Consider the following 13,325-nt stretch of genomic DNA (forward strand, 5'->3'; position numbering starts at 1 on the left):
AGGAGATGGGATGATGGAGGCAGAGGTCAGAGTGATGCAGAGAAGGGATGAGCTGAGGATGCAGGCAGCTTCTCGAATTTGGAAAAGGCAAGGAAACAGGTTCTCCCCTAGAGCCTCCAGAAGGATCATAGCTCTGCCAACACCTTGATTTTAATCCAGTGAGACCCATGTCGGACTGCTGACCTCCAGAACTGTGAAATAATAAATCTGTGCTGTTTTAAGCCAGTAAGTTTATGATAATTTGTTACACTAACGAAAGGAAACTAATACACCAATTCAAGTTATATTACATATTATTGGTTTAATATCTGTCTTTACCTGAAGAACTTCTTTGAAGCGTTCCCAGCACCTGAAACACTATCAGGCAGCATCTATAGCATTTATTGAATGAATACACAACCACTCTGAATTGGTCTTTACTTTCAGTCGTGAAAGAGAAAGAAGGAAATGGAGCTTGGAACTGGAAGCCACTAAGGGCACCCGACTGCCCCCAAGGTGCTGAGCCCACCCTGTAAGTCACATAGGCCTGATGCTCATGAGGATGGTTTTTCGTCTCTGGGTTTGGATGACTCCATAGTCTTTTTGTCCCCTGCTGTGGTCATAGCTGAGCTCATTAAATTCCTCTGATGCAATCTCAACCTCCCACATCACAGTTGCCTCTCCTGCCACCATCATCACATGTATACTTACTTACAAAGGCCCCTTCTGGTTAAATCAGTGAGTATGAACTAAGAATTTCAAGTGACTTTGGCAACACCCAATGATGTTTAAAATCAAATGCCCTCTTTTTAAAAAAAACAAAACAAAACCATTATCCACCTCTACTGTAAGAGGAGATGCTTCCAGAAGCATTTAAGAGGAATGGCTCCAGATTTGTGCTTAGGGGTTTTCTGCCACTTGTAATGTGCTCCTTGTTCATGAGGCTCATGTCATGATGACATTTAGCTCCTCTACTGATATACCTGAGAGATAAATCAGTGAATAAGGTTGTAACTCACCACATACAGAATCATAGACTCTAACCTTGAGTTACAGGAATCCTCCTCAAACTGTCTTACCACAAAATGGGACAAATTGGCTCATGTGACTCATGAGCCCTGGAGGAGTGCTCACTGTAGGCACGGTTTAATGGTCATCAGGACCTGTTCCCTCTCCATCTCTTGACTCTGTCCCCATCCAAGATGTCTCCATTCTCAAGCTCTTCATGGTGTCAAGAGGGCCACCCTCTCCTGACTTACATCTTTCTTGCTTCAAGCTCCATGGAAAGAGAGCCATGCCTCTTGCTCAACAGTTCTTTTTGGCCAGAATTGGGTCACATGCCCATTTCTAACCAATCACTGAAGACAGAAGGACAACATGCCAGACCTGAAAGCCAGGGGCAGGGCCAACATCACTTTACTTCAAACACAAGGGTTGCAAGCGGAGTTCTTAGCAAGAGTTCTTAGGAGAAAACTAAGTACAATAACCAAAATAAGGGGGGACAGAAGCTTGCTGTCAAAACAAAAGCCCACATGAACATCTCAAACACATTGTCATTGAACTTCTGACACCAAGGGACAGGGAACTCACTGCTTCGTGAAGGCTATCTGCTCCATTTTTTGTTTTAGATTGTTAGAAAAATCTTCCTTACATCAGGTCATGTATAACTTCTATGGACTATCTCTGGCTCTGTTCTCAGAACAATACAGAAGGAGCGTATCCAGGTACATGACAACCCTTCAGATAATGAAAGACAGTTTCTATAATCCTCTCAAGCTTCCATTCTACAGGCAAAACATCCTAGTTCCCTCAGCTCTTCCAATGGCATTTCACCCTCCTCCTTATGAGCTCTGACTTGTCAACATCCCTCTCAAATTAGAGCAGAACCATCACATCCATCGATCCCAACACTAAAGAGTGGTGTTATATCTCATGTAAAAAGTGCACTCTAAAATCAGCACACAAGGCAAAAGCTAAGTATTGCCTAAATCAGCCCTGATAAGAGGTGCCACTTTGGAGAACAGCATTATCACCTCTCAAGAAATCTAACACCTGCAGGTTTCCTCCAGTGCTAGAACAGACCACTGCTCTTTGCTGGATCACACACACAATCAATTACTTGTATTTAGGAAGCCACCTGCACTTAAAACTTGGCATTAAAATATGTATATATACACACACCAAGGTCAAGGGTTTGGATCCCCATACCGGCCAGCCACCAAAAAAGTATATATATATTTATATGTATGTGTATATGTATGTGTATACATGTATCTATACACAGGGAAACCATACTCAACACAGGGAAGTACACATCCTTGGAGAGACACAAAGGAAATGAAACTAGCAAAGGGAATAGCAGATTAACAAATCCCAGTTCTCACCCAACCTGAAGCATACATCCATTGAATGGCAGGGCAAGCAAAGTCTCTGCACAATTTATTCTCTCTTTCCTACACACAATGTGTCTGTCCATCTTACTCCCTCCCTCACTAATCCTGCTGCCCCATACAAGTCCATGGTCTAGAAATAAGACTTCACTACCCTCCTATTAATAAAATCTAAAATTATTATTCACACCATATTTTTAGCAGTCATTTTATATTATTTCACATTAAACTTATTGTATTAGTCTGTTTCTGTTGCTTATAACAAAGTACAAGGAGCAGGTATTTTGTAAAGAAAATGAAATTTAGCGCTTACAGTTTTGGATGCTAGGAAGTCCAAAGTCCAGGGAACACATTTGGTGAAGGCCTTGATAGTGGCAACAGGGACCCAGAAGTCTCACATGGCAGAAAATGGCAGAGTAGAAAGAGACTAACCTCTCAAGTGCTCTTCTTTTGAAGCCCTCAGAACCATGCCCCGACCATCGTTATTAATCCAGTCACTACAGCATAATTCTACAATCTAATCGCCTCTTCAAGGTCCCACCTTTTAATTACCATAATAGGATTTCCCACCCTCAATAGTTACAGTGGGGATTAAGCCTCAATGAGGATAAGGGAGTATTCAGTCTATAGCACTTACCATCAACCAAACTTTTATGGTTTATAATCTTTTAGCAGAAGGATCATTATCAAATCAGATCGCCTTAACACTCTATTTATGTAATTAATTATCAAAATCTAAATACTGTACCTTAATATTTACCCCTGTTCAATTTCATCCTGCTGATTTTACCCATGATTCCTACCTATGATGATCATTTGGGGATCCCAAATCCACTATACTATGCGTTCATTACCCTTCCCAGGTTAATGTCAGGGACAGATCTGATGAACTATGGTTCAACCCAAATGTTGCTGCAAGTATAGACCAAATGGGGAGAGCCAAAGTGCAAAGCATTGAGGCAGCCCACCAACCTCTTCACTCTTACTTGACAGATCCAGTTGGTCACCCAGCAAATAAATGAACCATCCCTAGCCACATATCTCATCTCATCCAAAACAGATGCTGCCAAAGTTCTCCTGAATCCCAGGCTCACTGTGCATGTCATTTCCCAGAGCCACCAGTCCACAACCCCTCTAAAACTGAATGAGTTGTGTCTGGCATGATTCTTAGAGAATAAGATCGAATCACACAAACCACTCCTTAATCCAATTGCTCGTCACTATCTATGTAAAAACCCATTCTAGAATTTTGCTGCCAACTGCCAAGTGGAAGTCTATTATCTCTTTCTTTCATTAAGTTCCACTAAAAAATCAGTATTCCAAAGTTGTCCATCAAGCTTGGATTTGTTCTAGGAGAAAACAAAGAATACTACAGCTAGAGTTAAAGGAGCTTAAATATCCTTTAGTCTGTGGTAGATTGTGTTCCCAACACTGATTCCCAACAAAAGGATTAGACATCATCATCATTGTCATGTGACTTTCAGTGCCCTTTTGTGGAAGGGGTATATACTTTGAAGCCCTGTTAATCTTGGGCATGGCCATGTGGCTTGCTTTGGACAATGGGATGTGAACAGGCATGCAGCAGGTGCTGTTCAAGCAAAACTTAAAGAGCCATTGCGCAACTCAGAACGCCTCCATCAGGCCTGCACTTTTGACCTGGACCCAGAATGAAGATTCCCAGGCACCAGCACAGAGAAGCAGTTGGCCCATGGTCACTGGTAACTTGAGCAAGAAATGGACCCTTGTCAGCCACTGAGATTTGGGGGTCATTTGTTACTGCTGCAAAGTTGACTAATATACAGTCCATCCTCAACCTTCAGACACAAGGAAATCAAAGCCCTAAAACTCCAAGTAATTAGCTAGTTAGTATAGTTATTTAATAGTTATCAGTAAAGCTTGAATTCAGGTCTCCTAATAGTCGAGTCATTCATTTACCTCTCAATCCATGCACATTGAAATTTTATCAAGGAATGAAGGATAAAACTTTTAAAGTTAATGAGGAAATCATTTGAGTGAGGTTATTATGATCACCCTACTGATATTAATGGAAGACCCATAAGATAAGAACTAAGAAGTGTTATATGGGAACTTAGACATCTAGGTGTAACCCCTGTCATGTCTTAAAATCAGTAAAGTTAGTTTGGAAGTTTTCAGTTCAATAATAGTCATGTATGCACCATGGTCCTATTGCTGCAGTAGGTACTGGGTGCTTGGGTGAGAGTAAGACCCAGACCCCCTTCCCCACAATCAAACTTATAGCCTCGTCTATTGTTCCTGTAATGTAATATGAAGGAGACCTATTCTGGAAAGTGCTTTTTAAAAAAAAGATGGATACACTATATATCATTTTCCACCTTCTCAAGAATTCATGATGAAGATCATTTAGTAGAGCTCTAAGAAGTCCTATGGTAGAAAAACCCACTCAACGTTGTTTAAGCCAGTATCTCACCAAGTTACTTGACCACAGAATCCCTATTTTGAATAACACCTGTTGTATCCTGCAGAACTTGTGTTCCAAGATGCAGCTTTATGGAAACAATACCCCAACTCTGCTCCCAAGGCTGATTACACCCCTAACCCCAAGCAGGCCAGTCATAAGTGGGGGTGCTACCAAGACTCCCACTTTCAAAATTGGCTAAGCATTGATTCCTCCCTTCCTCTGGTCCCCTTCTTTTATTTCCCTCAGTATAATTACTTTGTGTGGGCTTATGGGACCCTGGAGGGGAATAGCTTGCTGTAACTCTAGCATCAGTCCTGGGGAAGTTATTTCATGTTGACCAGGAAGGATCTTCTTGGAACAGGCCAGGACATGGGGCTATTTTGGTCCAGGCAGCCAGTAAATCACAGCGAGGAGAGAGCTGCCCACTCCTCCCACTGTCAGGCTGCCCTGTGAGTTGTTCTCACTCTCTGTGGTCCTGCAGCTGCTCTTCTAGAATGTCACCCTAACTCTGTGGTGTTAAAAAAGAGCTGGGGTGGAAGACTTGCCTACATAATGTGCTCAAATTTCCCTCTCATACCTCCTTTCTGCCCAGACTTACAAGAATCCACAGGTTGAAGGAGCGTATGTTTAGAGCTCATCTCATCCAATACGCTCATTTCACAGATGAGAAAATTGAGGCACTGAGAACTAAAAAACGTGCCCAAAGTCAGGAACCAGTAACAGTAACCCAAGCTCGCAGGCCCCCGCAGGCAAGGCGTTCTCCATTCTATAATGAAATGGCAGTAATAACAAAGGGCTGAAAAGAAGCTACACATGCACAAACTTCGATGGTGAGAATCTATACACATATTCTTTTTTTTTTTTTTTAACTTTTATTTTGTCGATATACATTGTGGCTGATTATTGCTCCCCATCACCAAAACCTCCCTCCCTCCTCCCTCTCCTCCCTCCCCCCCAACAATGTCCTTTCTGTTTGCTTGTCGTATCAACTTCAAGTAATTGTGGTTGTTATATCTTCTCCCCCCCCCCGGTTTGTGTGTGTGTGTGTGTGTGTGTGTGTGTGTGTGTGTGTGAATTTATATATTAATTTTTAGCTCCCACCAATAAGTGAGAACATATACATATTCTTTTTAAAAGTACAAATAGCATCATACTTATGGTTCTGTAATCTGTTTTTGTTTTGTTTTTCACTGAATGTTTGAACGTCCTTACAAAATCCTGGTCTCCGGCTTTGGCTCTTGTGTTCTCCATCAGCCCTGCTGAGCACTGAACTCAGAATGATCTTTAAGAAATGTAAATCAAATCCCATCATGTCCAGGCTTAAAAACCTCCAATGGCCTCCCATTACTCTTACAATAAAGGCTGAACTGCCCAACCTGATGGCGGAGGCCTCAGGGGACCTTGTTCCTTACTCCCTCCCTGGCCTCACCTCTGTGCAGCCACACAGGCTTCTTTAATTCCTTTAAGGTATCAGGCTCCTTTCCCCACCTCAGGGCATGCTCACATTTGCACATGTGTTCACACACACACACACACACACACACGTGCCTCATCTAATCTTGAAAGCTCAGCTCAAAGAGGACTTCCTGTCTTTCCCGACCCCCTCCACTTCCAACCCCACTCCAGACTATATCAGATCTGTTACGATGCACCCTTATAGCAGCAGATATTTTTCTTTAAGTCGTTATCCTGGTGCATATATGTCTATATAAGTATTTGTAGAGTTATCTGGTGAATGTCTGTCTTCCCCATGAGACTGTAAGATCTGGGAGGTGAGGTGGGGAATGGGGCCTGCTTTTGTGTCAGGCATCATCTCCACTTAGCCCGTAATGTGTACGTAACGAATAGTAGACACTCAATTAATATTTATGAAATGGGTGAATAAATGGAACCGCCGAAAGAATAGAGGGTGTGCGCAAGTGGTAAAGGAGATATTGTCAGAGGAAAAGGCCCTCCCTTCCCCTGAGTGAGTTTTCACCCTGGAATCTAGAGGGCAAGTACAAACTGCAGGCCTCAAAGTCAAGTTTGAAAGGAATATCACTTTATTTTTTAAAATTGATTCATCTCCTTCTCTGGGCCCTCAATCTTCCAGGCTGGAGATGGAGGGATGACATCCTTCTTGGAGCCCCCCATCCCCTCTACCTCCCAGCCATGAATAAGAGTGCAGGACAATCAAGTGATGCTGCAGAAACAGGAGAGGGTCTGTAACCTCCAGCCTCATGTGCAAACCACTGGTTTCTTCCAGGCCCACACCTACAGTGACACCTTGAATGAAGCATGGCAGGCCTACTCCCTCTCCATGCCCTGCATGGGGCACAGAACTCCACCATGACCCAGAGCCCCAGTCCCAGGGTCTTGCCTTCCTGGAGGCACAAACTGTCATCACCATGGGGTTTCCTTATCTCCTTAAGGAACTGCCACAGAAAAGCCCACAGGTGCATGTGGCCTGAAAGACCTTCACATAGAGCAGAGCAGAGAGCACCACTTCCAGGAGATACCTGGGAGATGCATCCCTGTTCCCTTCCCAGGTCTGCACCTGCCTGCACCTCTCTTCCCTTTCCATTCCAGAGGAGAACTGCTCCCTGCCTCCCCTCTTTCCTTCCCCGGAACATCCAGTAGTATCTCTTCACAAGATGCAGATGAACTGTGGGCTGCAGGTTGCTTGTGCTGAGAGGAATCCCTGAAGCAAGAAACCCCAAAGGGCCAAGCTACCTTCTTAAAATGGGGAGGAGGAAGAAAATTGAGGGAACTCAAAAATGAATTAATATTCCAGTAAGTCATCTTGCCCCGCAAGTCATTTTAATGCCTCTTATGCCCCATTCCTGCCTGAGCCTCAGCCAAATGCCATTTGCAAGAAGGTTCTGAAGGGACTGGGAGGGGATGGGGACCAGAGGAAAAAGAGGAGCTGGAAGAGGGACTTGAAGGAGGAGGGACTAAGAAGGTTGAGAGGCAGGAGGTGGGGCAGTTGGTGGGAGACTTCCCAAAAGTCTATACTGGAAGACTCTTCCCTACTCACCATCACGACCACCCCCTTCCCTGCCTCTACTGCTGTATGGCACTCTTCCAAGACCAGGATGGTAGAACTGCTCACATCTCCCTGGGAATTCAATTGGGTTTAACCTGGATGACGAGAATGGCAGGACCCCACAATGGGACTCTTGCAAAGGGTGGGTGGAGAGTGGGGCAGGGGGTGATCTAGCCTTCCCAGTGTTGGACTACTAAGCAGCATTGACCACAGGCCTACTCCTTCACAACTAACCAGCCAGAAAGATCTTCTCACCCCACAGAACAGAGAGGAGGGTCACCCAAATTATATACATGCACCCTACAGGGAGATTCTTTCAAGTAAGCTATGACCTCCTGGCACATAGAAGACAAGCCAAGGGGTGGAATGTAAGACCATGGCCTGAGAATAAAAGGGTTAGTCATCCACTCTCAAGCCTGGGCCACCCCATTCAGAAAGCTTCCATCTGACCTTGGCTGTTATCTCCAGTGGTCTCCAGCCCTCCCAGGAACATCTTTTCAGCTCCCACTCTTGCACCAGCCTGGGGGTGAACCTCAGGAGGCTGGGATGACTGGCTTTCTTAGCTGATCTGTAGCAGCAGCCCACCTGGCTCATGTCTCAAAGGCCAAAATTCCTCCTCTAGTTTGTTGGCACTGGTTTGTGCCAAGTGGCTGAGAGGGGACAGGCTTTGCCTGGCATATGGACCAGGACTCAGGCTGTTGTCATTGGAGCCACTGATTACACAGAAACTTGAACTCAGCCCATGGTGTCATCTGGGCTAAGGTGTCTCCTTACATGAGCTCTCCTTGGCCAGAAATCTCCACCTGGATCTTGGTGGTGCTAAGTGGAGAGATTGTAAGGTCATTACCTCCCCTTGTCCTAGGCAGAGATAAAAACCCCTGAGGACTAATACCAGTGGCTGTATTAGCCCTCAATGAATGCTCACTGAATGAATGAATAACTGAGGGGAGCACATGGCTTTGTATCAGTTATGTTAACTGTATGGCTTTCTGGAATTATCTGAGGTGCTGTGGGAGATATAAAAGTAGTTTTGGATATTCTCTTTATATGACTACAGCCTAGGTGAAGAAACCAAACTAATGCAATGAACTGTGCTCATTCAATTAACATTTACTGAGCACTTACTCTGTACTAGTCACTGTGCTGGGACAATAGCTGTGACCTAGAAGCCCTTTCTTCCTGGAGGGTCACACTCTCAAGAGCACAAGAAATTAACAAATAACTTACAATAAAGTATAATGGATATTAGTGAGTGCTGAGGAATGCAAAAAGAGGGCAGCTTCAACTGGAGCATGCTATTCCATAAAAGGCTTCCTGGAGAAGATAGAAGGAAAGGGAGGGAAGACAGAGGCCCATGCTACAGAGACTTGGAGAGCAGGCATGGGTGGACATTCCAGCTCAGCCACTAGTGCAGAAGTTGAGGTGTGACCAGCTCCTCACACTCAAATTCCAGCTCCACTACTTGCTATTATTGCACAGCTTTCTCACTTGGAGCCCCAGCTTTTTCATCTTTGGTAAGATGGTGATAATAATAGTACCTAGTAACTATCTCACTGGGTGGCTGGGAGGATTAAATGAGTTAATTACATAAGGAAAGCTCTTACTTAGCACAATAAGTTCCTCGATACATAATAAATAATATTACTATTGTTTTCACAAGAGCTTAGTTGAGGCTGGAACTAAGTCATCCTGATGGAACAAAGTCATGGGATTTGGTGACAGGCTATGTGCAGGTAACTGAGGAGAAAGAATCAGCAATGTTTCTCTCATCATTGATGAGCAGAGTGGAAACTGCCACAAGCCCTGAATTAGGACATCAAAAGACCTGGGCTTGACTTCTGGTTCTGACATTTCGTAGCAGGGTAACATTAGAAAATCACTTGGGGCTCAGAGCTCCAGTTTTCACATCTGTAAAATGGGATGACATCAGCTGCTCTGCTTACCCCACAGGATGTAGTGCAAAGCCAGCACGAACGTGGGAGTGAAGGCCTTTTAATCACATTGCAAAGTGCCATTGACATGTGAATTATTATTATCCAAAAGGTTCTAGCTTGCCAATCCAAAAGTATATGCTTTGGACTGAATCTCCAACGAAGAGAGATTCTGGACTCTTTTTTTCTTTTATTTGCTTTTAAGAGTTTTAAGACTATGCTTCTCAAACTTGACTATGCCTACAAATCACCTGGGGATCTTGGTAAAATGCACAGTCTGATTCAGTAGTGCCTGGGTTTCTGCACATCAAACAAGCTCATAGGTGATAACTGCTGCTGCTGCTCATCCAGGGATCACATTCTGAGTAGCAAGGCTCTCTAGAGGACTATGCGGCCAAGTGGTCAGATTCCTCAGGGTGAGCTGACAGAGTAGACTACGGGGAGAGGTGGGACCCTGTGAGAGTATTCAGCACCCACAGCTGTGGGGACCCACTAGCACTCCTCCTTTATTAACGTCACTCTATAATACTTGCTGAGTGTCAAGCCCTATTCTAAATGCTTAGCAAATACTTGCTTGTATAATCCCCACAACATCCCTATCTGATAGGTACTATTATTGTCCCTATTTTACAGATAAGGAAACTAAGGCCAAGAGAGGTTAAGTTATTTGCCTGAGGTCACACAGTACGCTGTCCTTATACCTCCAACTCCAGAGTGGAGACCAGAGCAGAGGGTAATAACGCAGCACATGCTGTGATCAGCTCCCCTCCAAACCCTAGAGCAAAAAAGCAGCTGCTGTTATATCACCTGTTCCTGAAGGCTGGTTAGAGCTGAGTCACTCAATAGGAGTGACCTAAAGAAACAGTCCCAGATCTGTTGGTTCCTGTCTCACCCGATGTTCCTCTCCCTTCCATTCTGTGAGCCACCTAGGATCTGTCCAATAAACCCCTTTTCCTTGTGCATGTCACAGGGCTTAGGAGCTTTGACTCTGAAGCCAGACTGCCTGGCTTCAAATCTTGGCTTCACCACTTACTAGTTCCTTAACTGCTCAAAGGTTTAGTGTTCTCATCTGTAGTGTAGGGATAATAATAGTACCAACTCCACAGCGTTGTCAAAGAGGATTAAATGTGATAATGAGTGTTGAGCACTTAGCTCAGTGCCCAGCACAAAGCACAGGCTCCATAACTGTTCCTGGTATGATCATTAAGGTAAAAATAAGAGGAGGCCAGCAGCCCCTGTCTTATGAAATCAGCCCACTACACCACAGCTACCTGACCCCCTTCCACCCACCCAGGGTGCTAGGGCTTGGGCAGTGTGAGCGACTCACACTTCTGACAGGAAGCTCCAGGCCATTGCACCTGCCAGCAGTGTTCACCACCACTTCTCTTAGAAAATGGGGAATGTGTCACATTTATGGTGGCACTTCATCGCACATCGGGGAAGTGCTTTGTACAAATGTTTGGATCAACTTTTCATGACTCTGGCCCCAGGGCTGCTATGAGTCAGCCTCAGTCCCAGCTCAGCACACACTTGCTGCAGAGATGGTCCTGAGGCTACGGTCTCCATCCCTCTCTTCCTCCACTCTTACTCCTGTCACCAGCCACCACTCTGAATCCCCCAGGAATCCAGGATGAAAGAGAGACATGTTGAGTGCTGTGAATGACAATTGCTATGTTGGCCCTCTAGGATTCGTTAACTGCTATTAAAAGATATTCTAAGTCATTACTGTGACATTATGGGGACTGAGATGATTGCAGCTAATCTCAGACTCCCTTTGTGTTCCTAATGGAGGGGAGCGACCTCGTGTGAAAAGTCCCATTTTGTGCCTTTCTTCTAAAATTTAGTTTAAGGAAAATAACTGTTGGCAAAATGTGATATTCAACAATTGAAAATGAGTAAGATAAGGGTTTAAGTACAGAGCAAGTGAATCACAAAATAGAGCTTTATTTTGTCAGGTAGACAGGGACAACAGAGACCCAGAGTGGGTGAAGGGGCAGAGGACATTGAATCACTTGGGGAGCAAATTGTTCCCTTCTGATGCTGTTATGGATTAAATTGTGTCCCCCCAAAGTTTAATGTGTTGGAGGCTTGGTCCTCACTGTGATAGTGTTAAGAGGGTGGGGAATCCTATTGTGGTAATTGAAAGGTGGGGCCTTGAAGAGGTGATTAGATTGTAGAACCACATCATAATGAATGGATTAATAATGGTGATCAGGGGCGTGGCTCTAAGGGCTTTAAAAGGATAGTGAATGAGGAACTATGTCTCTCCCTGCTCTGCTTTCTCTGCCATGTGAGACCCCTGTGTCACTGTCGCCAACGCTAAGACCCTCACCAGATGTGTTCTGTGGACTTTGGACTTCTCAGCTTCTCAAACTGTAAGCAATAAATTTTATTTTCTTACAAATTACCCAGTTCCACATATTTTTGTTATAAGCAACAGAAATGGAATAGTACAGAAGCTCTTTCATGATCTCTGACTACATCAGTGAGAATTCTCTTTTTCAGTGTTAGTGTGTCTTTAACACCTCCTGACACAAGATAACCTCTTCTTTTTAACAAAGAGAGAACAAGCCCACACCAATAGCCAATATATAGCACAGATTGGGTTAAAGTCGCCGCTAAGGCACACAGGGCCTCTGTGACCTTGTGCAGGTTAATATACCCCTCTGTGACTCAGTTTCTTCATCTGTAAAATGGAGTTAATAATAGTCTTTGTCTCATAGAGTTTCCATGAGGAGTAAATGCGTGACTTCACAGGAAGTGGGCTTGGCACTCTGCTGACGTGAGCTACCATTATTTGGCAGCCGACAGTATCTGACTGGAATGTAAAGGCTCTGTTCTCATTGTGCTTATTTTTAAGATTACCTTCTACTTGGGAGATACGATAATGGTTTTCCATTTTTAAGAGCAATATAAAATATATTTGTAAAAGAGATGCACTTAAAAGTCAACCAAAAATAGTATATTAACAATAGAACAGATAGTATGAAGTTGTGGCAAAAATCATGAAAATGGTACTTGAATGACCAAATTTGGGGAAGCCTGATCCAGTTCAATCCAGTCATTTCACAAGTGAAGACTTGAAGCTCAAAGAGGGAAAGTGGCTTCTCCAAGATCACACAGTAAGCTAGCAGCAAAGTGATTGTTAAAATCCAGACCCCACCTGAGTGTTTTACCAACACACTCTATTCAAGTCACTAAGTTGATAATGTCTTAAGAAATGACAAATAAAAAGGCACCCTTTGAAGTGAGTGACCACTCTTTTGAAGCCCTGGAAGTGGAGCTATTATTATGGAATTCCTCAGCTACAATGAGCCACTTAGCTGACCAAAAAAACGAAAAAGGAATAATATCATTTTCAGGGTTTTCAAAGAATTCAGGCAGGGCACAAAAACAACTCAGAACTCATGATAGTTTTCTTTGGAGCATGGGCAAGAGACGCCTTTGGGTTTCTGATTTTTTTTTTTTTATAAAATCATATTCAGGCTAAAGTAGAAAATGCTATGATAACTTTTTCATAAAAGCAAGAAGGGCAGGCAAGAAGGCATCTGTCTCATTGG

This window comes from Cynocephalus volans, chromosome 2, assembly GCF_027409185.1.
Source record: "Cynocephalus volans isolate mCynVol1 chromosome 2, mCynVol1.pri, whole genome shotgun sequence".
Taxonomy (NCBI): domain Eukaryota; kingdom Metazoa; phylum Chordata; class Mammalia; order Dermoptera; family Cynocephalidae; genus Cynocephalus; species Cynocephalus volans.